Consider the following 26,045-nt stretch of genomic DNA (forward strand, 5'->3'; position numbering starts at 1 on the left):
GAAAGATTTCTTCACTGACTTTTATGAAGTTTTCAGTAGTGTTAAAATTTGGTTTGGCATTTTTGATAATGGCATCATGTTTGCCTGCCTGCCTGGGATGTTGAAAGGCAAGGATGTTTGTTAGGTCCACACATCCCACAGGTTTCTATAGGATTTCAGAGCTTGGTGGGCTGTTTGTTAATATTACTGCAATCTAGAGCTCTCTAGGGTGTATTTGAAACCACAATTGCATTGACATGTGTCAGAACTGTCCCTAGACATGCCTGCAGGATGTAAACAGGGCAACCTGCTCTTGCTCTAACCAAAGCGGGCTTGTTCAGGTTCAGGACATCTAGGATGGCTTTTAGCCAGCTCAGAATAATAAAAAAATAATAGAATATTTTGCCTTGAAAGGGACCTCAAAGATCATCTTGTTCCAATCCCCCTGCCAGGGGCAGGGACACCTTCCACTTGACTCAGTTGCTCAGGACCACATCCTGGCTTTCTCACTTATTCCTCTCTGTTGTTCACTCACTCACTTGTGATAAAGACCCTCATTTCTCCAGATGTAAAATCTGTTTTGTCTTTTTAGGATCATGCCTGCTGGTAGCCTATGTGGAAGGCTTTCCCCAGTCCTGCCTGAGCAGTGGGTTTGAGGCACCATGGTTGAATCTCCAGCCCCTGCTCAGCATCATCCTTTGAGCAAACCTTTGGCACTGCTCTCACTGGGACATTATACTTGTTGTATTTCCTAGTTGCATGTTTCTCATGGTAGAATATTTTTCTCCCAGCAGTGGTATGAGCAAGAGAAACTAAGCTCGAACAAAGGAAGAAACTGAAAAAATCCCTGGAAGGATATTAATCAGACAAGACATGAGTAACCTGAAGAAGAGGTGAGTTATAAATTTCCACCTTCAGAGGACACTGCTAGCCTTGTACCTTTCAAACTTGTTCGTGCCACTGCTGATCCAAGCAGTATTTCTGGTAATTCTCATTAGGATTCTCCTGCCCAAAGTCAATGGACTGCCTGTATCATAGAGCACAAGGACTAAACTTAGCTTTGCACTGCATATACTAAAAATGTGTCTGAAATACTGTCCATTCATAAGAGCAAAGGAATCAACATAATGGCCTTTGCAGGACCTATTCTGATAGGAACTCTTCCCATGACCTTTATATCATGAAAATCGGACACCTCTGAGAGAAATAACCTGAAATGCTTCAAAAATATTTTTAGGCATTAATAAAAGGCATAACTTTTCAAGGGCTCCAAACATCAGTCAGTCCCGTTGTCTTTTATTAGTTTTGGAGCAGAATTTTATAGTAGTATTTTACTTCTAAGTTGAGAATATTTTTTTAAGAGAAAACAAAGCAAAACATGAGCAGAAAGCCTAAGTCCAGAAATATTCTGATTTGTTTCAGCAGCAAAAATTTGTGTATTATCAGAGGCCCATGTTGGGTTGTTATGTGCTATGCTTTTGTCATGCTTTGTCTATCTCTATTTAAATTAAATCCCAAAGCTACTGTTGGGTTGATTTTGGGTAGAGCAGAAGTGGCATAAAGCCAGTTTTTCTCAGTTGAGAAAATACATTCCCTGTGTGATAATGTCTTTTTAAAAAAGACACTATCAATAAAGTAATCAGTAAAATAACAAACATCAAGGTAGATTCAGTAGTCACACCAGAGAGTTTACTAATGCATAGCTGCTCCTTGTGAGATCACCACAATAGACCCGATGGTTTTTTGTTTTAATTTTATGTCAGCATGAGCTCTGTTCTCTCTGTTCAATATAGCACTCTTCATACTGACAAAGTGGAAATGGCATCTATCCAAACACACTGGCTCAATGAGCCTTGGTTTTGATGACCTTATGCCTTGTTGGCCTTCTAGTTTAACTGTGGTAAGTTTATTGTTGGCTTCAAAGCAGTTAAATGTAGTCTGAAAGCCTTTTCTTGTTTACTGCTTCTTTTTTTTCTCCTTTCTCTTTTTTTCCTTCTCATTGTAGAAAAAAAATACTATGTCAAGGACAAACACTTAGGTTACAGATTTTTTCTTTTCTATTACTGTTTTTATTACAAGGTAACCCTGAAGACATTTTCATTTTCTTGATTGTTTAAAGAGGCTTCATGAAAACATGACATCTCAGATGTAGAGATAGGTATAATTGAGTGAAAGATTCCATTTGCCAGGAGTCTACTACAGTAAGATCCTAAGGAATTCAAAAAAATGGAAAGAGTCAGTAAGGTTTTAGTGGAATTTGAATACAAATATCCAGATGAAACTCTAGCCAATTATTCTGTGCTGAATATTATGCCCTGATGAAAATAAAATACCTGAGTTTAATCTTTCATTCAGAGTAAAGATTTGTAGTATAATGACCTGATTTAGCTGAAAAAAGGAAAAAATAAGTAAGTCTGACAGCTGAGAACAGAAGGGGGATTAATCTCAAAAGCTTCTAGTCTTTGTTTCCCATCCTTTCATTATTATTCAATCAGAGCAAAGAAAGGACTAGCTGCCCTGACACAGCTCCAATTGCATTGCTCAGAGAAAGGGAGAGGCATGGTGGAGAGAGAGATTTCATTATTTACAGAATGAGGAACTGAGAAGAAAATAGAGAGCAAAGGAGCCATTTGTCCCACCTGTAGGTCTGCCTGGGGCTTTGGGCAAAGGCAGGCTGGCAGTCATCAGCAGATGCAGCAAGGGCAGCTGCAGGTAAGTACAACAGGGTGGGAGGTCTCACAAGGTGCAGGGTGCAGTAACCCACCAGATGCATCATTACCTCACTTTCAGTCTACATTTGACCTCCAATGTGCACATGAAGAGAAGAAGGGAGATGATGCTGTGACCTACATTGGAGTGCTGTCTGCTCCTCTGATGTCTTCAATGGTGGCTCCTCTTGGCACGTGACACGATCCCAGCTCTCATTCCACTTGTAAATATTTACAACCACGAGCTCCACTACAACTCCCAAATGCCAGTGGCTGCTGCAAGTCAGACTGCTGTGCACCTACTCACTCCAGCTGACCAGAATTGCACTGGAAAGTACCATGATGTGCCTTGCACTTCTTACACCACTGTTTGAATCAATGCTTTAGTCTGCTAGGCTTTAGTTTCTGCAGCAATACTGGAACAAATATTCAAAGTATCTTTAAAGGTCTGGAGGATGATGAGGAGATGAACTAAGAGCCATTATAGATTTTCCAAAATCAAGTTATGTCAGAGGTCTAATTTTCTTCTGAAACTAAATAATAACTACCCTTATAGAAAGGAAAGAAACAGGCTATGACACGCTGCTTTCTCCTGACAAATTCTGATTTTATCTCTCATGACATTTCATAAGCTAGCTAAGAAATCACTCTAGAGATTATAATAAGACTAGTTGCACTCTCTTCGGAAAACTGCATTTAAAAAGTTTTTAAAAGTTCACTATCACTTTTCAGTATTTTTTGTGAACTTTCATTAGATATCAATATTTAAGGAGCAAACTGTAGGACAGGATTAGTCTTGAGAAAGAATTTGACACAATAAAGATGCAGTCTAAGGCAGCAGTTTAACAAGAAGAATTTCAAGATATTATGCTTGGACAGGAATAATCTTCTTACACCCAGAGAGAGAGAATAAGAGGCTGGATAATTGAGTATCCTCCTCACTGGGGAATAAGAGGTTAGGCTGAATCTCCCGTCACAGTGAATAACCTACTGAACAGGATAAGAAAAAAGTGATTTTGTTGGGAGTTAATAGGTTAGTTACACAAGAGTATCACCTGTAGGGTATTTGAAATCATCTTCTAGTCTATTAAGTTTTGGTAAAGGTTCATTTAGAATATTATGCCCAGTTTTGAGTACTACCTTTTAACAAACACCTGGCTCAACTAGAGAGATTACTGAAAACAGCGATTGTAGGAGCAGACAATGAGATTTATGAAGAAAGGCTTAAGAAATTGGAATGGTTAAGTAAAGAAAGAAGAAGATTATCAGGAAACATAACAGTTTTGCACAACTTAAAGGAGGGTGGAAAACTGTTCCTTTCACAGTCTACTGATAGAATAAGAAATAACAGGCTTTAACTGGTGTAATGAGGATTTCCACTGAAAGTTAGGAATAATATAATGAGAACAAGGACAGGAAAGCTTTAGCACAATCTGTGAAAGGATGTGGAATCTCCATGTGAAGAACTTGTCTATCTGGCATGGCTTGGGTATAGTTCAGTGAGGAGAAGGATTAGATGTGCTCTTGAGGCAATTTCAGTAGGGTTTTCTAAAACATTTCTGCTGAGACTGTTCTTATTTTCCTTTCAAGATGAGATCCTTCTTAAGAGCAACTGTGAGGTGAAAGATGTTATTTAGCAGAAAAAAGAAATTAATTTGACTTGATTTCCACTTATGTGCTCACAATCACCCCTAATATGCTCAAAATGGATTTTTTGCATCCCGTGTGAGCCTGTGTTGTTGGCTGACTCCAAAACACTCCTGCCCTACTTGCAAATGCTTAAGTAATTTGATGAGTTTTATTGCGTACACCGCACAGTTTCCAATGAGGTAGAAGTCAACATGATATTTTCAAAAAATGTCACTGCTTTGGAAAACCTCAGGCTTTGGTTCATCTTGAGACACTCATTTGCCCTAAACTATGCTCTACAGCAAAACAGTGCATGGAATTGTTTGCACTTTGGTGAGCGCTGCCTTTCCTGATTGTAATTCAACTTCCAAAAGAAAGTCTCAACTGTCCTCACTGTAATCTTCTTACACATGATTCTAGGCTACGAATACATTGGCATACAACTTGTGATCCAAAAAGTTTTCTTGTTAATAAGTTTTCCTGTTAAATTGCAGGTTTGTAGGTCTGGGTGAAAACACTTGGGAGTTTAACCATTTCATCAGAAAACTCTGAGCGCTATTACTGGGATTGTTGATTTTGGCTGGTAATTGCAATCAAAGTGGAATAATTAAAAAAAAAAAGCAGCAGTGGTTGAAAATGATTGCCAGTTGTAATTACAAACCAAAATCAACAATCCTACGGCCTACTGCCACCATCTGTTTTTTCTGCTCACTGTGACTACAGTTTCCCTCATTTCCTTTTCTCACTCAGCATTGGATACCTTCTTTTCCTGCTTGACCTCTTTGCGGGGTGTCAGATCTGGGATCTTCCAGGGGCTGTTGCTAGCAGGATGTGTCCAGTTTCAGGCATTCTACTCATGTATATGGGGTTTGTCATGCCTCCTCCCAATAACCTGTCATGGGAAAAATGGCTCTTGTTAAAAAGAAACATCAGGTAGCCAACTGAGTTGATTAAAAAACTTTCACTGTTGTTTGCTAAACTGACAGCTGGAAAATTGATTCTCGGTTAACAGTTCTAATTTCTATTACTGGATATCTAACTCCTATTTTAAAGAATTCAGGTTTGCATTTAATAACTTGAATATATTTTATTTTTGCTTATGTGTCACATACTGGATTTGCATAATGAGATTTGAAAGCATGTCTAGAGGTAAAGAACCCCTAAAATAGCCTAGATTGTCTTGAAGGAGACAAAGAGACATTTATATATAGAAGGCAGAAGAGGGTGAAGAAAGTCGTGATGGTTCTTAAATATTCTGCCAGTTTACAGTATCATCTGATTTGACACTTCATCATGGGCTATGGAGGCAAAACAATTATAACACAGAACATTGCAAACAAATGAGCCCAAAGTATAACTACGGAAAAAGCAAAAGTAAAATATTTTTGAATATAATTAGTCACACTGGTCAGGGGCTGTAGTGTAACCTCCTTCAGCTGCCCAAGTATTCCATTTCTAGGCTTGTACCCAGTTTTGAGTTCAACCTTTTGCTGTCTGGAAAAGTAAACAAATATGTTGGTGAACTAGTTTTGGGCAGGACAGGGTTAATATTTTGGTAGTAGCCAGGAGGAGGGATAATATTATTTGATACTATCTTGGGCTTGAAGGGGCAGAAGTAAGGGACTGGCATTTTGGGGGGAAGGTTGGTATTTTGTTGCGATTTTTCTGTGTAAGTTGTTTCTCTGTCTTATAGCTTTTGTTATTAATGTTGTTGGTGTCACTGTTCATTATCTTATGTCATTGCTGTTTCCTGTAAATTGTTCCCATCTCAGCCTGTAAATTTCACCTTTTTGTGGCTCCAATTCTGAACTCCTTCCCCTGGGTGGGAAGGGGGAGGGCATGGGGTGAGGAACAAGCAGGTGGTGTCTGCATTCAGAAAGCCTTGTTTGGGAGATGGAGAAGGTACTGAATTGGAGAGTGCCATTCCTAAGACACAACAATTGCTTTCCAGTGATTTTTCACTCACTCTGGTGATGTAAGAGAAAGTATATACTTCTTATCATGTTTAATACTTTCAGAACTTTTCAGAAGAATGAAGTAACTGGAAAATCACAGATTTTTTTGACTGCTTATGACTCAGTGCTGCTTATGATGAAGGTGCTCACTAGTCAATCCTATCCTCTCAGATAAAAGGTTTGTTGATCAATATAATCTGCAGAGATATAGGACCTTACCTGTAACCTCTTCAGTTTGAAAGTGAAAAAGCAGGTTACCCCACCCAAGCTGCAAGTTTGCAGATAGTACTGGAGATCACATTTTTCAAGATGGAAAGGAACTACAGAACTGGAATACTGTCTGGGGGAAAAGAACATAATCTTCTGTGGTATAAAGAACTTGGGTGGCATATTTTGTAATCTTTTGTGGAATATCTAGCATTACAATACAGTGTCAAGAAGTGGCTGAACAGCTGTCAGAATATGTCTGTACACAAACCAGACAAATTGGTGGATATCTAGTCAACAGACTTATGTGTATTGCAGCTGTGCCATCTTCCTGTTATGAAAAAAAGTCTCAACAAACAGTATTTTATTACAATTAAGCATTCTTATTTTCTTTCTTTACTATTTTATGTTAGGAATTGGAACTTTATTTTTAAAATCCCAATATAGGGAAGAAATAACAGTAATGAGGTTAGATTTGATAATTTCGTATAAATGATGAACGGGATCCCACATGCATTTGAAATAGAACTGATTGAAATTCATTCTAGTTTTCTCCCATTAATCTTAATTGTAATTCTGTACTTCACTTTAATAGGTTGCTAGACTTTAGGAAGCTGTGTTATTGTTCTTACGTACTTGATTGGTTTTTAATTGATGAAGTTTTTCTGAGTTTTGCATGTGGAAAGGAATGTGAACGCTACCATTTTCTATGTGAGTGTTTCTAGGGGAAACAGTATTGCTATGATTTGAAGCAAGTAGGGAAAATGCAGAAAGTTCTGCTAAAGAGCAGAACTGTACCTGGGATAAATTTGATGGAAGGCTTTTGTTTGTGCTAAAAATTTTGAAACAAAACCAGGTTTTCTGTCTACAATGAAACAGGGTATCTGTAAAACAAACTGACCAAATGGCTCATACATTGCTTCAGAAAGCTGTGCTCACATTTTTAATGTCCAGAAGGAAGACTTGGCATTTGTAATGCAGAACCTGGAAGGACAAAAATCTCACCCTTTCTGCTTTCACTCACTTCAAGGAGAATCGAGTGTTCTCCACACCTTGCAGGATTGAATCCTTTGTAAACTTGCTCATGATTAATATATGTTATGAATATCTATTAAATGTTACAGTAGGTTGATAACACCCAGCCATATCACTCATTTATTAAAAGAAACTGTTCAGTCAAAGTCTGGATAGGGAGGTGAGAGAGCAACTCAGCTGTACTTAGATTGATGATACTTCTAAAAATTGTCCAAGCATATGTGCAAGAACCTGTCAAAGTAAGTTTAATAAATGAGAAAGTGAAGGACAGGTAACTTTCCCAATATACAAAAGTTGTGCACATGCACATGCATGCTTCATTTATTCCCTGCTTCCTAGCAGGTAAACAACACAGAAAGAGTCTGTTTGCCATTTTTGAGCTAGATTGTCTGGAAAAGAATTTCGCCAAGTCAGTTATTACTTGGGCTACAGCAGCATGCTGCATGGCAGCACTGAAGGCTGCTTTTGCATCAGCAGATTTCCACCAAACTGAGTGTAGTGATTCTCTCCTGTAACTCCAAGAACCTGCTCTGTCTTCTGGGCAGTGTCAGCCACAGCAGGATTTGCCCCAGGAGGACAGGGGGCTTCTGAAGAGAAAGAGAGAGAGAGAGGATGGGGAAGGGAGGGTGAGGAAACAGGGGGAGATGCAGACCAGAGCCTGGGGAGCAGCTGAGCCTGTGGAGTTGCCTGCTCCAGGCAGTCTCACCCTTCCTCCACAGTGGCAGCAACACTCCTGATTTTATAGAAATTTGCACTTTTCAGGCTCTGTTGCCCAAATTAATTGCTGATTTTGCCCTTTTTTGGGTGCTGTCCCTGTTTACACCAGAATTGGTAAGGCATTATAGCACCATAAAATTCTCAAAGGCAACAGGATATGTTAGGTATCAAAAGATTTTCCTCCCTACTGACAGTTTGGTATTGTTTGTGGTGACTATTTGGTAAACTAGATGCTTAATACATTTTGAAAAAGAATATGCCTAATACAGGGATTGAAAACTGCTTTTAGCTACTTGCCTGATGTGGAACCATCATCTTAACTCCAGGTTTTGATTGTGTAAGTCTCTGAGAACAAAATATAAAGCACTTGGAAATAGCACTCAAGCAGAAAAGGACTGTTGGCTGAGAAGTTCTTAGTGCCTGAGCACTCCATAAAGAGTCTTTTCTGTGCAGTCATCTGCTTTCATTTCTCCCTCATATCTAGAGAATCCATTCCATTTGTAATTACAATCAGGGGCTTGACACAGCCCACATTTCTAATGAACTGCTACAATGCTTCTTTATCAGATAGTTTGTTTCACCTCCAACCTTTTGTTTCACAACATAATTCATATGTAACACTCCTGATAGGTTACTGAGTGGATGTCTGGGAGTACTACCCATTCTGTATTCCTCATTGCCATTTTGACATAATCAGGACTTATATGGTTGCAGATCAGGCACCTTTGCTTAGTAAGTTAGCTATGGATTTTCTATGGTAACATGTTGTATTGCTAGATCTCGGAGATCCAGGATTTTTTGGGAATAAAATTGCAAAGGCTGAGTTCTTTTTTTTTGCTTTAATGTCTGTTTTGGACACTGTGGTTGATATCTGGTATCTGACTTAGTATGATGTGTTAGGTGGCTGACTGGAGCTGTTACCCTCCAGATGTTTGTGATTATCTGTGTTCTGGTGTGTGTACAATAAGAAAGCATTGTGGAAGCTGGCTATGGTTAACCTTGGTATTTATTGCCTTTTAAAAGGGGAAGGATGATCTCAGGGCCATAAGAGCATCCAAATGCCTCTGTTGCCATTATCACCCATGCATGCCCTGCCTATGGATAAGGAGTTCCATTTCAGTACAGGTCCTCGCTTTTGACTCAGAAATGTTGAAGGTTGCTCAGAGTCTTTCTGTTTGACTTCCAGATGGGATTTTTTGGAATTATCTCAGATCTGTGCTCCTGTCAGATCCCCATCCCTGCCTCCCCCTGCTCCCAAAAAGTTCTTCCTGCATAGACTCCAGGTCTGACTCATTCACTTTGCCTGATGGTCCCTGGCTGGTTGATGGCTGCCACAGTCCCTGGGCTCCCTCCTCTCAGATGTGGTGGGTCAGCACCCTGGAAGGAGAGGACTCTGGCTGTTCTGTGTCCCCTTGGCTCCCAGGGCTCCTCTTCCCACAGGAAGAGCCCCAGTCCTGTGTAGGCAGCATTTTCTGCCTCACTTGGCTCAGGCAGCTGGTCATTATATAATGACCTCTTTGAATCGCCTGTCCCAAGTCTTATTGGCAGGAGCAGGAGCCTTTGATGATTTGATAAATCCAAAATAGATGGGGGTCACTTCACGGTCATGGTCAGGTTGCCTAGAAACATCTGCTTTATCTAATGGCATTTGGTGCCTTCTTTGGGAAGGTGGATTTGTCGGGGCATGTGACGTATTTAGAGAGTGTGAGTCATCAACATCTGAAAGGACTTCAGTGCCCTCATGTTGTGTGCTTGGCATTGGCAGTAAATGTAAGTGAAGACAGTATGCTGAGCCAGACTGGAAACATTCACACCATTGTGCCTGCAAAAGCACTGGGATATCTCAGCAATCACTTCTCATGGCTCAGTTTGTCCCTTTGAGGATGAGAAATAATAACTTATTATCAAGTTCTGTGAGATATGAGTAATGTGCAATTCTTGCCATTAACTCCTCCTGAAATTGCACTGTGATTTCTGCTGCACACTGCTGCAAGGTAACTTAAATGTGTTTTTGGGAAAGGGTAAACAACCCCAAACTAAACCGACAGCCCTCAAGAAAATGAAATGAATTATTTAATAATTTACCTTGATTACATGAGGTACATGAATGGGAAAAGTTAACCGGTCAGGGAAAATATCAGCAGTAAAGAACAGTAATCAGTGTGAAATAATCACCACAGTATCTGAGTGCTTGTTCCAAGTCCAAAATTCTGCATCAAGTCTCAACCTCCTCCTGGCAGGATAGAGGTCACAGCATGCCACTTTCTGTCATCTTGGCATTAACTGCTTGAAACAAAAAATGTAATGACCAAGAAGTCCAAATCTGGGGTATTTGCCATTTGTAAAGGAAGTATCCTATTCAGAAAAATTACTCCTATTCATGAAAGATGTAAGCCAATGTTAGAAAAAAATTTACTGCAGGTTGCATAGGAATCTGCATAATATAGTTTTCTCTAATAAGCAAAAAAACTTTGCATTCATCAATATGGGTTTCTTGGCATGCAAGTGATATTCAGGAGCACACAAGGGAGGGGAAAGGGAGGCCAGAACACAGGTGAAGAATGAGAGGAAGTTGGCACTGACACAAATGATACCAAAAATGCTGATTTAGTAAGGAAAAATGTAAATAATTTTTAGTGTCTTTTGAAGAAATGTTCCCGAGTTAAAGTTGCCTTGAAGGCAGATGACCCAGGCTGACATTGCTTTAGCAGCAGAATGTGAAGGGTGTGGATGCAGACATGAAATGTCCTTTGATGAAAAGTGCTCACCAACAGCCTTTGTGACAGAAGCAGCAACCCCAGTACTTTTGAACACCCAGTTATTTTTTCTGTCTCAGGACAAAGACAATCAGGTACAATTTGTTAACTCTGAGGAAAAATTTATCTAATTATCCATATGTGGGGGTATTTATCCCCTCATTTCTTCACAATTAGCTAAACCTAGCACTAATTCTAAGCATATTACCAGTTCAAATCTTGGGGTTTTATACCTGAGACAGAGACAGACACAAAACTTTAACTTTGAAATCATTATAGTCAGTTTGGGACTGAACCAGCAAACAGTTACCCCTTCAGAATGCTGAGTTGACCATAAAGGAACATCCCTGCTGGGGTGCTATTGAGCACAGGAGCTGTCTAAACTTTCTAGAACATACAAGGCCACATCATGTGAAGCCTCTCCTGCTCCCAACTCTCCTCTGCCTCTCCCCAGCCCTGGTGTGGGCAGGAATAGCCCACATTTCTGCACCATGATTCAAGGCCATTATGCTTATCAATTCAGGTACTTCTTGTGCTCACTTGGCTCTATTCTTCTGGTCTTTGTTTTACAACATGGAACAACACATTTTTATACAGCAGAGCCCTTTATATATATTTTGAACCCTGGCAGTCCTGTGGGGTGCATCACTGTAGAAATATGTATGAGTTTCTGTACATCTGGGGTGTATGTAGGTAGCAGAGAGCTTAGTTTTTTCTCATGCTTCTGCTTGATTTCTATAGCACAGCATCACCTACACAGTGCTGCAGCACCTCTCCATCCTCTCAAGTCAGATGTGAGTAGTAAGAGGACCCTGTGGCATTGTGCTGCAAGAGTGAAGAGTGCCTGTGCTGCTGGGGGAGCAGGGGTTATCCCTCTGGCTGAGCTGGATGCTTTACCTTTGCCACATGCCTTTGTCACATTCCTGTTTTCAAACACAGCATTTTTTTCAGTGTTAAATGCTCCGAGGGATTGTTGGGCCCAGTCATGTTAATTATGGGCTTGAACTTGGATCAAAGCTGGAAGGATTTTAGTCCCAGTTTAAACTGAGATAAGACTGGATTGAGAACGGGCTGGTTCAGCTTGTACCTGCAGGCTGCTTCAATTTCTGAAATCTCTGTCCCACTACACATGCTCAAATCTCCAAAGGCTGGAAAGCAGCAGCCAGTGTTGGATGGGTCAGTTATATTCTGCAACAGCAGGTCCAGCCTGAAGAGCTTTAATTTCTCCTGGTGCTTTTTTGTTCAGCTTGAATGCTTTATGCACTATCATCACTATCCACAGCCATGGGAGCAGGAGAATTAGAAATGGGATCTTTACAGAGGCTACCTGTGTCCTTCTGGGAGAATGGCTAAATTTCAAGGTGCCAAATTTACTTGTGAGCAAACAGCTCCCTAGAGAGGCTTAAACCTGCTACATGCTGATGTAATGTTTTGACTTTTTGGATCTACCCTTTGCAGTTTCTTCATGTGCTCCATTTGGGGTAAGACTGACCCTTAAAGAGGGAGCCTGAAGTCCACACATAACTTGCCTCTTTATTTAACCTTGTGCTGACCAGTTACTCAGGAATAAATTGAATCCCTCCTGAATTCTGCTTTCCAATATGTATGATTAAAAAACCCAAATGAACTGAGACCTTTTCTGTTTTGCAGAAACCTTAATAACTTTCCATAGACTCTAAATTATTGGCTCAGAAATCTATTTTCTTTCTGAAGACTTCTGACTTTTAATAATAAAGGAGCTGTCTGCCCTGAGCAGAGAAATACAAGAGCATTTTCTTTTTTGGTTAGTCTTCAAAAAAGTTATCTTTAAAAAAAGGTTAATAGCTTGTGACCTGGGTATATCAACAAGGAAGCTTACTAGTATCATTTGTTTAGTCCTAGGTGGAAGCAATTTCTTTATTTATCTTTGTCCTTCAAAAGGGAAATTTGTAGACCCTGTTTGGAGATTTAAGGAGATGTGCATTGCTTCATTGCCAATTTAACATTACCATTTAATGTACACAGTATGTGGGCTTCTCTTCCATGTTTTGCAATAGATGTAGAGTAAGAGTTGTAATATATCACTTTCACAAGCAATTTAGCACAGCATAAGAGAGGAAATGTAGCTGTACTGTCTTGCTACTTATTTTCTAATAAAATTCTAATAGATTTTAGGTTAATGACACAGAAGATGACATTTATATCCTTTTTTTTTTTTTTTTAATCTGCAGCACAATGAAGCAGGAAGTTATAAAAGCAGATGATAAGATAATGCACTCCTTGCTTGTGCACAATAAAGTACCCTTATAAAGTGCTGGTTTGCCTTTGACACTTCACTGAAGTCTCTCTACCTGGCAGGCCAGAGTCAATAAGGCTGGTTAGGATTTCCTTCACTGAGATTGATCTGCTCCTCACTTGAAAGATGATCTTCTTTAACTCTCCCCTGCCATGCCAAGAATTATTTGACTTTTTTAAAAAAAGAAGGCAGGAAAAGCAGCAATTTTTTTCCTATGGTTAATAAAGGAAGATTAAAAAGAGTCCCCTGTTGATAAGATCTAACCATTTATGTTCCTGTGTGATGAAAGGTGAATACTTATTTAAGATTTATTTAGTATTTTGTCATCTCTAATGAATCTAAAGGGCACAACAATTTGTCTTAACATTCTATAATGCAGTGAAGCTCATTTTAACAAATAACTATATAAATAACACATTTACCAAGCCCCTTGGTTGACTGATTTTGTGTTGGAGCTGTAAAACACTTTTAATTGATAACAGACTGAATCTGAAATAGCAGAATAGATTCTTTCTGTATAGAAAAACAAAGAGTGTAAGGCACTTGTGGCTGTGTACATATGTTTCTGTAAATCTTGCTGTACATCTGTGTAGGGTCTCATTTCATGTGTCTCAAAGTAACTACAAATATTACATCTGATTACTTTAAACATGGCACTGGACAATATCTACTTTCAAGTTCTTTAGAATTTGAATGAAGCACACATCACAATATTTTTTAAAATGCCACAATGTTCTTTGATTTCCAGGGCAGAAAGAAGAGTCAATATTTTCTGATATTTTTTGACTGCTAGACAATCCTACTAGCCAATACTTGGTAGAAAAGACAAGTAAAAGAATATTGTGGCTGGATTTTATGTTTACAGAATCGTGCATCCTATCAAAAATTGTGGGACCTTAGTGCTACCCATGACTTACTTTTTAGGTCTCAGTGGATGTTTTTCTTTCAATGTATTTGATCCTTAAGCAGGCTTATGCCTGGTACTGTGAGTTGTCTCCTTTTGGAAAAAGAAGCAGCAAATTAATAAGAATTTGCCCAGTGGAAAGACTGGAAGCATAAGAATATGCCCAGTGGAAGGACTTCTCAAGCTTCCTCTATAATTATTTCAAATCACCTCTGTTCTGTTCTGTGCCTACCCATGAATAGAAGTAAGTAGAGGACCTAAGATTTAGTTTCTGTTGTGGAGGATATGCTTTCTGCAGCAGCTCTGTTAGACTCAGCTGGAGTCTAGAAGGACAAAGCACAGGTGCCAGGCTATCATTTGTACCTTTTCCCTTCTAAGACAAGCCCTGAACAACTGAAAAAGGCACTGCTCATATGCCAGTGAGTTTACTTAAGTAAAAACAAATTAATGTGATTGGGGCAGAGTGGGAGCTTCAGACAGAATTTGTTAGAGAAGTTCCTCCCATTGAGTCACAAGGTGCAGACAGGACCTCCTTGCTTTTGCAACTGCTCTCAGAGAGGAGCCTTGGTGCGACTGGATCTTCCCAGGCTCAGTCAACAGTTCATGTCTAAATGATTATACAGGTATAACTGAACTTTTATAAAATTTTTTCCTGCAGGATTAAAGATGGCCACTCAGATATGTTTATATAATTAAAATGAATTATTTATTTGAGGTAATTAAAAATGATAATAATTAGACAAAAAAAGAGATTAATCAGAATTATTTACCATGCAGCATGGTATAACTACTAGTATAGTGCTATTTTTGAAGCAATATTGAAGCAATTATATGAATGCAATTATATTGAAGCAATTATATTAAAACTAGAAAAACCAATTATTAATGACTGTGAGCAAATCTCTTTCTCTCAGCCTCAAGAAATAACCTCAAGGAAGGACCGTCACACAGCTTAGGGGTGTCTGCTCAAGGGCCTCACCACGCAAAGTGGGACTGGCCTTCTAAAGTGATGGACTGTCAGCCATACATATTTTTAAGATTATGTTTTGTCAGATTTACTCAGCAAAAGATGCTTTGTGCTGAAAGAAGTTATTAGCAGCTCTGTGTTTTTTACTGCCAAACACTTCTGACTCTCACTTTTGTATCAGTGCTTGTATTTCCTCACTGGTCCCAGCCTCAGGGAGTGTCTTGCACATCCTTGTGGTGGGGTCTGATGGTTTGGTCAAACTGATCTCAGCATTCACCAACACTAAAATCAGCAGACCCTCTTTGCTCCAACACAGGGCAAACTCTCCTTGTTCAAGCCATCAACCTGTAAAAAGATGCAAGTTTTGAGCTGTTGTATCCTTCCTTAGGCAGAGCATCCTGCTACAATGTTCTTACTTAGCTTGAGACATCTGAACAAAATCCAGTACTTTTACTTAACTGTGTCTGGCTTTGAGCAAGACTTGAGTATTTTTTAAGAATGTAATACTGAAATAATTCAGCAACATTCATGCTGGCCCCTAAGCATGGTACTTTTGCAGTACTATCTGATCTCTTTTATTACCTCTTTCTGAAGATGAAAGGAGTTATTTCCAGATCTATTGCTCTCAACAGCCTACAAGAGGTCCAGGCAAGTAGCTCTCAACCTCTAGTGGCTGAGACCTAATATTAGGTATCTATATTACAGGCTCTACCTAGCAAGTCTGTTTTGCTCTTTTTCACTCTGAAGTTGAACTCATTTAGCATTTCATTTTCAATGAAGCATTCTCAGGACTAAAATACATGAGGAGGAGCTGGAGCTACAGCATTGGAGCAGAGGGACTGATTCTTCTATGGTGAGACTCCAGGAGTCCTCTAGGAGTCTTCTGCTCTGCTTCTCTATGTGGTCTCTCAGATGTACATAAAATTGTTAGAAACAACAGATTGAATGCATTAACCAGGACCTTTGACTCACCTTGTCTGAAATTCTTTGTTCTATATGCTCACAGTTCTTCGCCTACATCTGAGCAGCATCTTTTAAAAGGAAAAGGGCACAGTCAATGTTCAGCTGAATAAGTACTACAATCTTGTCATATGTTGAAAGCTCTTCAGATGTTTTAAGAAAATAATCAGAATTCAGAGTGTATATTAAATTATCAACTATCTAATAAGCGTGCTACTTCCCAGCTGGGATCCTTCTGGTACATTCATTCATCTTCAACTGATGTAATTAAAGATGAAAGGTGTAACACTGATGATCCTTCTCTAGAGATCTCATCAGTTTAATTCTAGAACTATCAATGGAAAGGGAATATTATATAAATTTTTCAGACTTAATTGGACACCTGCTGGAGGTCAAGCAAAACAACCAAGGTCTACTGAAACAAGGATTGCCTTCAGTAATTCAGTAATTTGGTAGGAGGGAATTTGGCAAGGCAATGCAATCTTTGTTTCATATTGGCTAAAACCAAGTTAGTGTCTAGCAAAGTGGACGCTGGGAAAGAAATGGAAAACAAGAAGAGCATAAAGGAATGTGCTTAAAATCTCATCATATAAACTGTTAACCTCATGCATGGAGCAACTGCAGCAAGGAATGCCATGTCAAGGTTGCATTTAATAGCTTCCTACTGCTCCAACAAGGGTGTGCAGAACTATCTCTGGTGTCACAACTTCTTAATAAACTTCTATCTAGATCTACTAGATGAGTGAAAAAACAGCCTTTGTTTCCCTCAAGAGTGATTTTAAATCACATCAGTGTGTTTTGATGTAGTGAAAAAAAAGCCTCACTTTTAAAATAATTTTTCATATGGTGGTGTCAAAAATACTTTTTCATTGTGATGATGTCATCAGATCCTCTTGATCCATTTATAGCTGCTATTTAAATTGCTGTTTCCATAAATGTATATGACTGCCTTGAGGGTGTCTATATTTGTTACAGAAGTTGTCTCAAGAATCTTGGAGCGATCTCCCAATCTAATTAAGAGTGCTGTAATTACAGCATGAAGGGCTGTGCTGCTAATAACAAAGTTTCAAAAATCATGAGTCAGGCCCCATAATTTGAGACTGCCCCCCATATATGAATATTTGCTTTTTGAAAGAGTATATTATATTTTGGGTTTGTTAATTTTTGAACTCCCTCTGCCCATGCCATGGTTTGTGTTTGTGTGCATGTATGTGCATGCATGTGTGCTGTAATTCTACAAATAATGTTATTTCTTCACCATAGGTTTAGGGAAATGCAGTTCTGGTCCCTAGTCTCATTTCTGTCTATCTGCCTACCTTTAAGCACCCAGGAATTGTTACTCCACAGGTCCTCCTGTGGTACCTTACATTACCCACTCCTTGAGAAGAGGACAAATTGTAGTTTCTTGGGCTCCTCTTGGGCCTGGAAGGGAAAGAGATGGGAAAAAAGAGCTTAGGGGGCTTTCCCACATGGAAGGAAGAGACAGGTATCTTGACTTTCCAGTCACTTTGCTACTCAGATGAGGACTTTTTCTCCTCATCTTTCATTTTCCCCAGAGCTGGGGAACTACATGATGAATGGGCCAAGTTCTGACCAAAATATTTGGATTTATCTAAAGCTTAAACCAGGGCCTTCCTACAGGACAAAGCTAAGATTTGGTGCTAATGGTTCGAGTTCTGTGCTGCAGGAAACAGGATTTGTTATGTAGTGTTTTTCTTCTGTCAACATTGTATTCAAATTTTCTATGGTAAAAGATGCTCAGCTACAATGCTGATAGGTACAATATATATCAGTCTTCCATATAAAAGAGAAAGAAGGAACCTCTAGTTGAGTAGACTGATACAAGACTTAGTCTTTGCTTACTTTTGTCAGTTTCCTATAGATTAAATAATCCCTGGAATAATTTATTACCATTATTCCTAGAATTTCAATTAGTGAATTATCATAAGGCATCACCTTGTCTTACAAGGCAATTTGAATGTTTTGCCTCAAAAATGGCTGTGTTACACCTTAATGTAGGATGTGTGGCCTGTGAATGGAAATATTTTTGGTCTCCCTCCTCATGGCCATAACATAAATAAAGAAATCATTCAACAGTGCCCCCCAGACAGCCACAGCAATCTGCCTCACCACAAAATATTTGTGGCACTTCAAAGAGGTATTATACTAATTGAGATGGATTTTTAAAAAGGATAAGAAGCTTTCCTGTAAATGGTTTCTCATCCTTCAGCCTTCTCCTCATTCTCTGAATTTCTTGGCATCATTGCATATGCTTCTCTACTTGCAACCCTCCTTCGATAACTTACCCTTTTCATATCAGCTGACTCAAGGTCCCTGGGTATTTTTCTCCCTTCATGATATTTGTAACTTTTGAACATTATATAGGAATGAGTAATGAGATGTGCCAAGTTTGACCAGACATTCTAATAAGCACATCTGTCACTTCATTTTCATTCCTCAGTTTTGACTCCACTGTTTCTAAATTATGCATCTTTATTGACTGAGCCAACAACAAAGACCACACATCCCCATTCTTGGCTCTTGTTTGCACATCATCTGCATTGCACTTGAGCAGTGAGGTTCTCAAGCACTCTTGTCTGATTATTAAGAACTGTATTTCTAAGGTGGAGAGGTTGGGTGTGGCTCCAGTGAATCTTGCATACCCTTTTGAAAAAATGCAAAGCTTAGGTCAGAGTGAGGTCTCCTTCAGTATTTTCTAAATGCAGGCAAATCACCTTTTCTCATCATCTAAGCTACACCTGTAGTCAACAGACAGAGAAACAAGCACCATAGAGAAGGGCATATTTTTTTGTAAAAGGCAATATTAAGCAGGAGAAATTGTCCTGTGCAGATATCCATAGTCCATCCCTTGGTTCTAGGTGAGCCGTGACTTTCTGGTTTGCACTCTCTAACTTCAGAGACACATCAAACCTGTGCTTTCAGTATCTCCTTCTCTTGCACCGAGCAAATTCCCATTGGATGAACTGGAGCACCCATCAGGGATCTCCAGGGTCAGCTCCTTCTGTCTCATGGCATGCACCTCCCGACATGCACCAGGTACCAGGTTTCTCAGAGATGTTTGGGGTGCTTCATTGCCAGCCTAGACAGCTCTCTGGAGTCTGGAACTTCAACTCAATAAAAGAAAAAAATCTTTTGCCTAGAAATACAGCTATTTATGTTTTGTTATCTGTTCAGGATGCAGGTGTCAATTGTTAGCAGTATGGCTTTATTGTATGCACCAAACACCCTTCTTGTTTCATAAGCCTGCTGTGGAATGGCTTTGGGACAGTGCATAATTCCCCCAGGTTCAGCCAACTCCAGTGTCTCAAAACACAAACCATGTTCTGTTACAAATTTTTTCTTCTTAATAAAAACAGCCAGACCCTGAGAACTAATATATTATCACAAGCAGGACAATTGTATTGCTACGCCTTAACAGTGCATGATGTATGATTAAAATTTTTTTGTTAAAATGTCTCAGTCCCAGAAATTTCCTTTTTACTGGCAGCTTAAGAAGGTGAATTTGTCTTTGGCAGGCTGCAATTCTTCCCTTTGAAAATCATACTTTTTTCCTAGCACTCTCCTACATTATGCTTGGGTACTACAGTGTTGCAATGTATGGCATCAGCTCAGTTCAACAAAGCTATTGAGTTATTGTACTGGTTAATGTAGTGAAATTTATACAAGTTTAATCACATTTATTATCCCTGACAACAATGCAGGTGTTCTGAATGCTAAGTGAATTTTTTAGAAAGAATATAATTAATTTTTCTTGCCCTGTCCAAAAATGCTTAGTGGTCAGTTCTGCCATGGAAATGTATTTGATAACATGTAAATCTGGCATTTTGGAAAGTAATTAAAAATAAAGTTGCTGTAGTTTTAAATTCAGCTAATATCTGTCTTGCTACATTCTAAAGTGGTACTAGGCTAAGTGCTTGAACTAATCGATTTTTAAAAGGGTTTGGTTAGTAATCTCAGGGGAAATAAGGTAGGTTGTATGAAAACATATTAATTATAAAGTCTTCTTTTTTAATGATGCATGCCCTTTTTAGAGTACAAAATATTGATGTAGTAACTCCTTCAACTTAAATCATCCTACAAACCTTTCTAGTTTTTTCTCATCTATCTCGATTGTTAGCTATATTTATTACAGGAAGAAAATAAGATTTTAGATTTTTAATTATTAGCTATAAAGGATTCCAGAGCAGCTCAGTGATTTAATTTCTTTGTGAAAAGTATACAATTTCAGCAAATTTTTGCTGACTAGGAAATTTATCTTTCTCAAAGATTTATATTACTTTTGGGTTCAGTATGTCATATTTTGCTCTCAAGTGTGCAGAAAGCTTATTCATGAAAAAGTTTTTAGTCTTTGAATAATATTTTATATTAGACTTAGAATGCCTGTTGCAGTTTTGCTGGATGTGAATCAATATTTTAGAGTTTTTAATTTAAAAATAATAAAGGCATCTTAAATGCAGAGATAAAGGCTATGCGTAGCCCCTGGGTGGAGTGAAATATCAGATTGTCTGGCTCAGAGGGGCTGGGGTTTTAACTGCAGAGCGCAGGGCAAGGCTGGAACAGTTTCCAGGGAATGTGGTGGAGCTGTTCCTGTCAGGCAGGTCCTGTGCCAGGGGACTGAGATGGGGCAGAAGCTGCTCTAAAGAAGGAGGGTTGGCCTGCCAGGATTCAGTGTGGGGATGGCAGGGGTGGTTAGCAGTGGGCACAGCCTGCTGATCAAAGTGAGACAGAATGCACAATAAGCCAAAGCACCAAGGAGGAGCTGCCTGCACCTTTCTCCTCCAGTGGGTGTGAAAGGGCATTGAGTATCAAAAACCTTGTTTACTGGACCAGCTTTGAATACATTAGGTTTGAAACTGAGATAATTGAAGTCTGCTACAGAAGAACAGAAATGAAAAGCTTTGTAAACAAATATTTCTCTTAACCATTGCTCCTTGAAGGACAGGTCCTTTCCTCGAGCTCTGCTTTCAGTTTTAGTGTCTTCCCAGGTTACAGCAGACACTATATAAAAATCTGGTCTTTGATTTTAACCCCAGTTGTTTGTCCTGATCCCCAGAGTCTCTGCTTTTTTCCACCCTGGAATCTAAAAGGTAAGTGTGCTTGGGGGCTGACCTCTACTCCCCACAGAGAGTCTTTGACCCAATGAGCACCTTGTCTCACAAATCTAATGGACAGCTTTCCCCTCCAGCTTCTTAATAAAAAAGCATGAGATATAGCAGTCAGTGAGCTGTGGATCAACAGATAAAATAGAATCATGGGATCATTTAGGTTGGAAAAGACCTCTCAGATCATTGTGTCCAACTGTTAACCCAGCACTGTCAAGCCCACAACTAAATCATGCAACATGTGTAACATCCTAAGTGCAACATCTCCATACCTTTTAAAATGCTTCCAGGGACAGGGATCCAGCACTCCCCTGGACAGCCTGTTCCCATGTTTAACATTACCTTACATGAGGAAATACTTGTTCCTCTCCAACTTAAACCTCCCTGGGGTAACTTAAGGCTGTTTCCTCTTGTCCTGACCCTGGTTGCTTGGGAGAAGAGACTGGTTCTGCTTGGTACTCCCTTCTCTCAGGTAGTTATAGAGAAAAATAAGATCCCCTCTGGGCCTCCTTTTCTCCAGGCTAAACAGCCCCAAATCCCTCAGCTTCCCCTCACAGGACATGTGCTCCAGACCCTTCACCAGCTTTGTTGCCTTTTTCTGGACATGCTCCAGCACCCCAATGTCCTTCTGGTAGTGAGTGGCCCAAAACTGAACACATGACTCACAGCCTCAGGTATAGGGACCTCATGAAAAGTTTTTATGCTTTGTGTAACAGATGTAATAAGGTAAAAAGGGTGTATTTTCTTATTACTGTTTCATTAACTCACTAAAGTAAGATTCCCTGACTTTTTAGACTTTTTAGGTTGTTGGTTTTTTTTTTTTGTTAATTTTTTTTGTGTGGGACACACATTTCAAAAAGGATGTTTATTTATGAATACAAATACCTCCTGCTAGGTACAGTATTTGTATTTATGAATACAAATACAAATACTGCTAGGCTTCTAAGTGTGATCCTGTGCTGTCTCTGTGACAAATGAAACCACTACTACCAGAGCTAACACTACTTACAATACCTAATATTAGGCAGATATTTTAAGTATTTTAAATGAAATTTGCAGATAAGATACAGGATCTTATGGGACTGGTTTAATTCTTCACATACCATCAGAGACTGTAGCTTCCAGCGAGAAGAAAATTATTAAGGGAAAATTTATATCTGATTATCCTGTTGGAAAGAAAGATGTGAACATTGTGAGTGTTTCAGCTACTGATTAGGCAGTAGAGTTTTGTTTATGTTCAGATAAACTCCTGAGGTGTCTGCCCGAATTTAACAAGGTGGTGTATGGAGAGTAGAACACCTGGAATAAATCTGACAATACACGTTATCAGTCCCATTTTCAGTGCTGAGGTGTGGATGACAAGAAATATGCATTTCAGAAGATGGTTGTGCTAATTTACCAGCCCAGGAGAGCCTGTGCCTTCCTTTCTCATTGCACTCTGGCTGTGTGATCCTGTACATTTTCTTTTGCTGTCTCTGAAGCCAGTCTGACCCCTTGATGAGACATGTCAGCTTATTCAACAGGCAGAAAATTATCTCCCTTTTTTTGCTTGCTGAGTGAGCTGAATTGAGTCATCAAACTGTTGGAGCTAGCACAAAGGAAGTGGTAAGTACACACAGCTGAGATTGAGAAAAAGGGGAAAGCTGAACCATATTTTTAGTGGTAGGAAGCTGTTAGACCAGCTCAGCACTCTTGTGAAAACTCATTCTCAGTGAAGAACTCCTGTGTCACATTCACTCTGCCTCTGGACTGGTAAAACCTGTGTGTGTTGGCTGCTAAGGCTGGTGGTTCTGCAGAAATCTTTGCCAGAAGAAAGGATGTTTGATTTAAGTGGGTCCCTTGATAGAGATGTCATTGGCAATGGATATTGATGGATTGAGGCTAATTACTAAGACTTGATGCATAACCTTTTCATTCTTTTATATATTTTTATAAATATAAATTTACATGTGAGCTTTATTTTGTTGACTCTTGCAAAGGATTTTGCCATTTGCACTTCAAAAACATTCATGGAACCCCAGAAGTTTTTGTTAAAACATACAGATGTATCCACTTACTATATCTGTTAATCACATTAATAGGGTGGGAATGCCTCAGAATCTGCAATGCTAAATAATGTGAGACTTACTGAAGAGAATGCTTGCTGGAAAAATATAAAGCTACACAAAAGTGAGAATATTGGAGAGGTTTATTTTTGTCATTATAGACAAATGCCAGTGATTATGTCAGTATTTTAAAATTTTGTGGTATTCAGCAACCACCATAAATAAACCCCCACAAGCAATGCAAAACCCAATAATAAAAAACTCCAGCACCTGTCTAGGCATTAAAAAAGAGACAAATTTTCTAAACTGTATTTAATACCCTCACACATTGGTCTTCTGGGCACTCTTCAAACGTGGTTAATGCTAAGAGTTCAAGCTCTTAAGAAAGCTGGCTTAAGCCCTCTGTACCATGCTGAACATCTCCACACAGGAGGGCAAAAATGACTGCCTGTTTTCCACTACAGAATAAATTATATATCCAGATTCAGCTGGACATACCCAGGAATGGATCAAAACAATCAAAACCAGAAGACTTGAGAGACTTTCAATGAAATGTTGTACCAAACAGCAGGACAAGAAACGCAGGGCAGAAGATAATGCACTGGGAGTTCCACCTGAATAGAAGGAAGAACTTCTTTACTGTGTGTGTGACACAGATTTCCTGGAGATTTTGTGGTGTCTCCCTCACAATCCCAGGAATTGTGTTCTAGGATGATTCTGCTTGAGTGGGGAGGTTAAACCCAATGACCCAGTGTGGTCCCTTACAACTTTACTCATTTGTGATTCTGTCTGTTCAATATCCCTGACAGAGGCTCTAAGAATGACAAAGTAACAGAGATCAAATCATGGATCAAAGAAAGGCAGGTATTTTCAGAACACATTCATAGAAAAATCTTTTCTTTGCAGATGTATTTTATTTGAACAACTAGGATACTTGTATTCTGATTTGCAAAAATGAAAAAAAAATCTAAACTGTTAAATGACAGGAGATGATAGCGCTGAGATACCTGTAAAATCTTTATATGAGAATTATTTTTGCTACAATAATTACAAGTTTATTACATGAATATCAGGAAGTGGGAAAAACAAACAAACAAAAAAATGGTTACTTTGAATAGGTAGGGTCACAAGGGAATACATGAAATACCCATGCAAGGGTGTGGGCCAAGAAATGGAGACATTAGAACTGTTAATGTACAGAATTAAGTTGAATATCACAGATGAAAGAGAGGTGGCTGTGGCTGGACCAGGGATATATTCAGAGTCTAAATGATCAGAATCAATGAGATTATCTTCACTCAGAAGTTGTGATAAACACAACACTCGCCCAAACAAACCAAAAAACAAATACAGTGGATAAAACTATCTTGTAGTCAAAATTACTTTTAGAAAGGTGATAAAAGCTATAATATTGGCAATGGACCATCAGACCTTGATTTGGCTATACCTGTGGATCTGCTATTGATTTCAGATGATAAATAGCACTGGAAATGTATTAATTTAACTAAATCCTAACTTATCCAGGATAAATTAGAAAAAAAATGCTGTGAAGAAGTCCATCACCACCTTATTTATAAATGCAGCCTTTTAATTTTTTTCCCCAGTAGTCACTGAACTAGCAATTGCTGATGCTATTTTAAGCTTGATTTTGCATGAAGATGGTTGACCAAAGGCTATAACACAAAATTACTTTGAATTGAATGGTGCTGCTGTCTTTCAGTCTGAGTGAGAGAACAGACAAAGGAGAGCCCGCAGAGTTCTCAGTCTGAATGGGAGAGGAGTGCTTCCAAAGAAGGGATTTGGCCAAGGAGAGCAGCAGAGTGAGATATTCATAGACTTGTCTGTAAAGGAAACTCGTAAATAAGTCACACACGGAAAATGAGTTTAGAATTTCAGTCCCTCCAGGAAAGGGAGGGAAATATGTTGGAAATGCAGCTGTGTCAGTGTTCACTTTAATAGGTACCCTAGGAATGTCCAAAGTGAAAGAAAAGATAATTTCAAGGCAGCAGATAATTGTTATTGAAGAATTGTGAAAAATGAACTCACAGAACCACAGATCCAGTATCAAGTTTTTCAGTAGTTTTCTTGGTTTCAAAGTGGTTCTGTATTGGGTATAGAATCTGTAGGGAAAAGTAATCAGAGAAACCTATAGCTGAGCATTATAAAGTTAAAAACATATTTTGAGAAAAATAATAATTAGGATATCAAAACAATTGAAGGATTGGATAAAATGTAAAAACATTTTACCAGAGTAGAAATCTGCAAGCATATCCTCTCACCTTCTTTACTATAATGAATTGTTTTCAAGGTAAATACAGTATACTTAAGTAATCAGAGCTGCAATAAAATAGTATATGAATTTCTGATTAGATAAAGTTGATAATGATAAAAAAAAATCCCCAACTGTCAGGAGAGGAACTGTCTGAAAAAAGGATATAGCCATATCTGTGATATAGGGTAGTGGGATGTTATTGTTAGACTTCCTCTGGAGAAACTATTTGAAAATATCTCCTACAATCTTTTAATTTATGTCTGTGTAAAACTCAATATTTAGAGCCCAAATGAATTTTGCTGGTGGTTTAAATTGAGGAGGCATCATTATTGCAGAAGAGGATCATAATATGACAGTGGCAAAATTGGATGACCTTGAGAACTGTGATCACAGAAAGAGGATGGAATTTAAAATCTGAAATACAAGTGTCAAATAAAGATTTTCTGCTATGATTTGGAACCTTAGCATTAGAACAGAGATAGGAGAAAGCTTGATCAAAGAATGACACAAGGA

General features: G+C 38.9%; 1 long non-coding RNA gene across 1 annotated transcript in view; it reads left to right on the forward strand.

Moving 5' to 3' along the window:
- The first annotated feature begins 784 nt into the window (after positions 1–784).
- The window catches only part of LOC132070608 (uncharacterized), a 97,508-nt gene continuing 72,247 nt past the window's right edge, over positions 785–26,045 (forward strand). Inside the window, exon 1 of the long non-coding RNA XR_009418025.1 lies at positions 785–872. This is a non-coding gene — a long non-coding RNA (uncharacterized LOC132070608). The remainder of the gene's footprint in view (positions 873–26,045) is intronic.

This window comes from Ammospiza nelsoni, chromosome 3 (assembly GCF_027579445.1).
Source record: "Ammospiza nelsoni isolate bAmmNel1 chromosome 3, bAmmNel1.pri, whole genome shotgun sequence".
NCBI classification, from domain to species: domain Eukaryota; kingdom Metazoa; phylum Chordata; class Aves; order Passeriformes; family Passerellidae; genus Ammospiza; species Ammospiza nelsoni.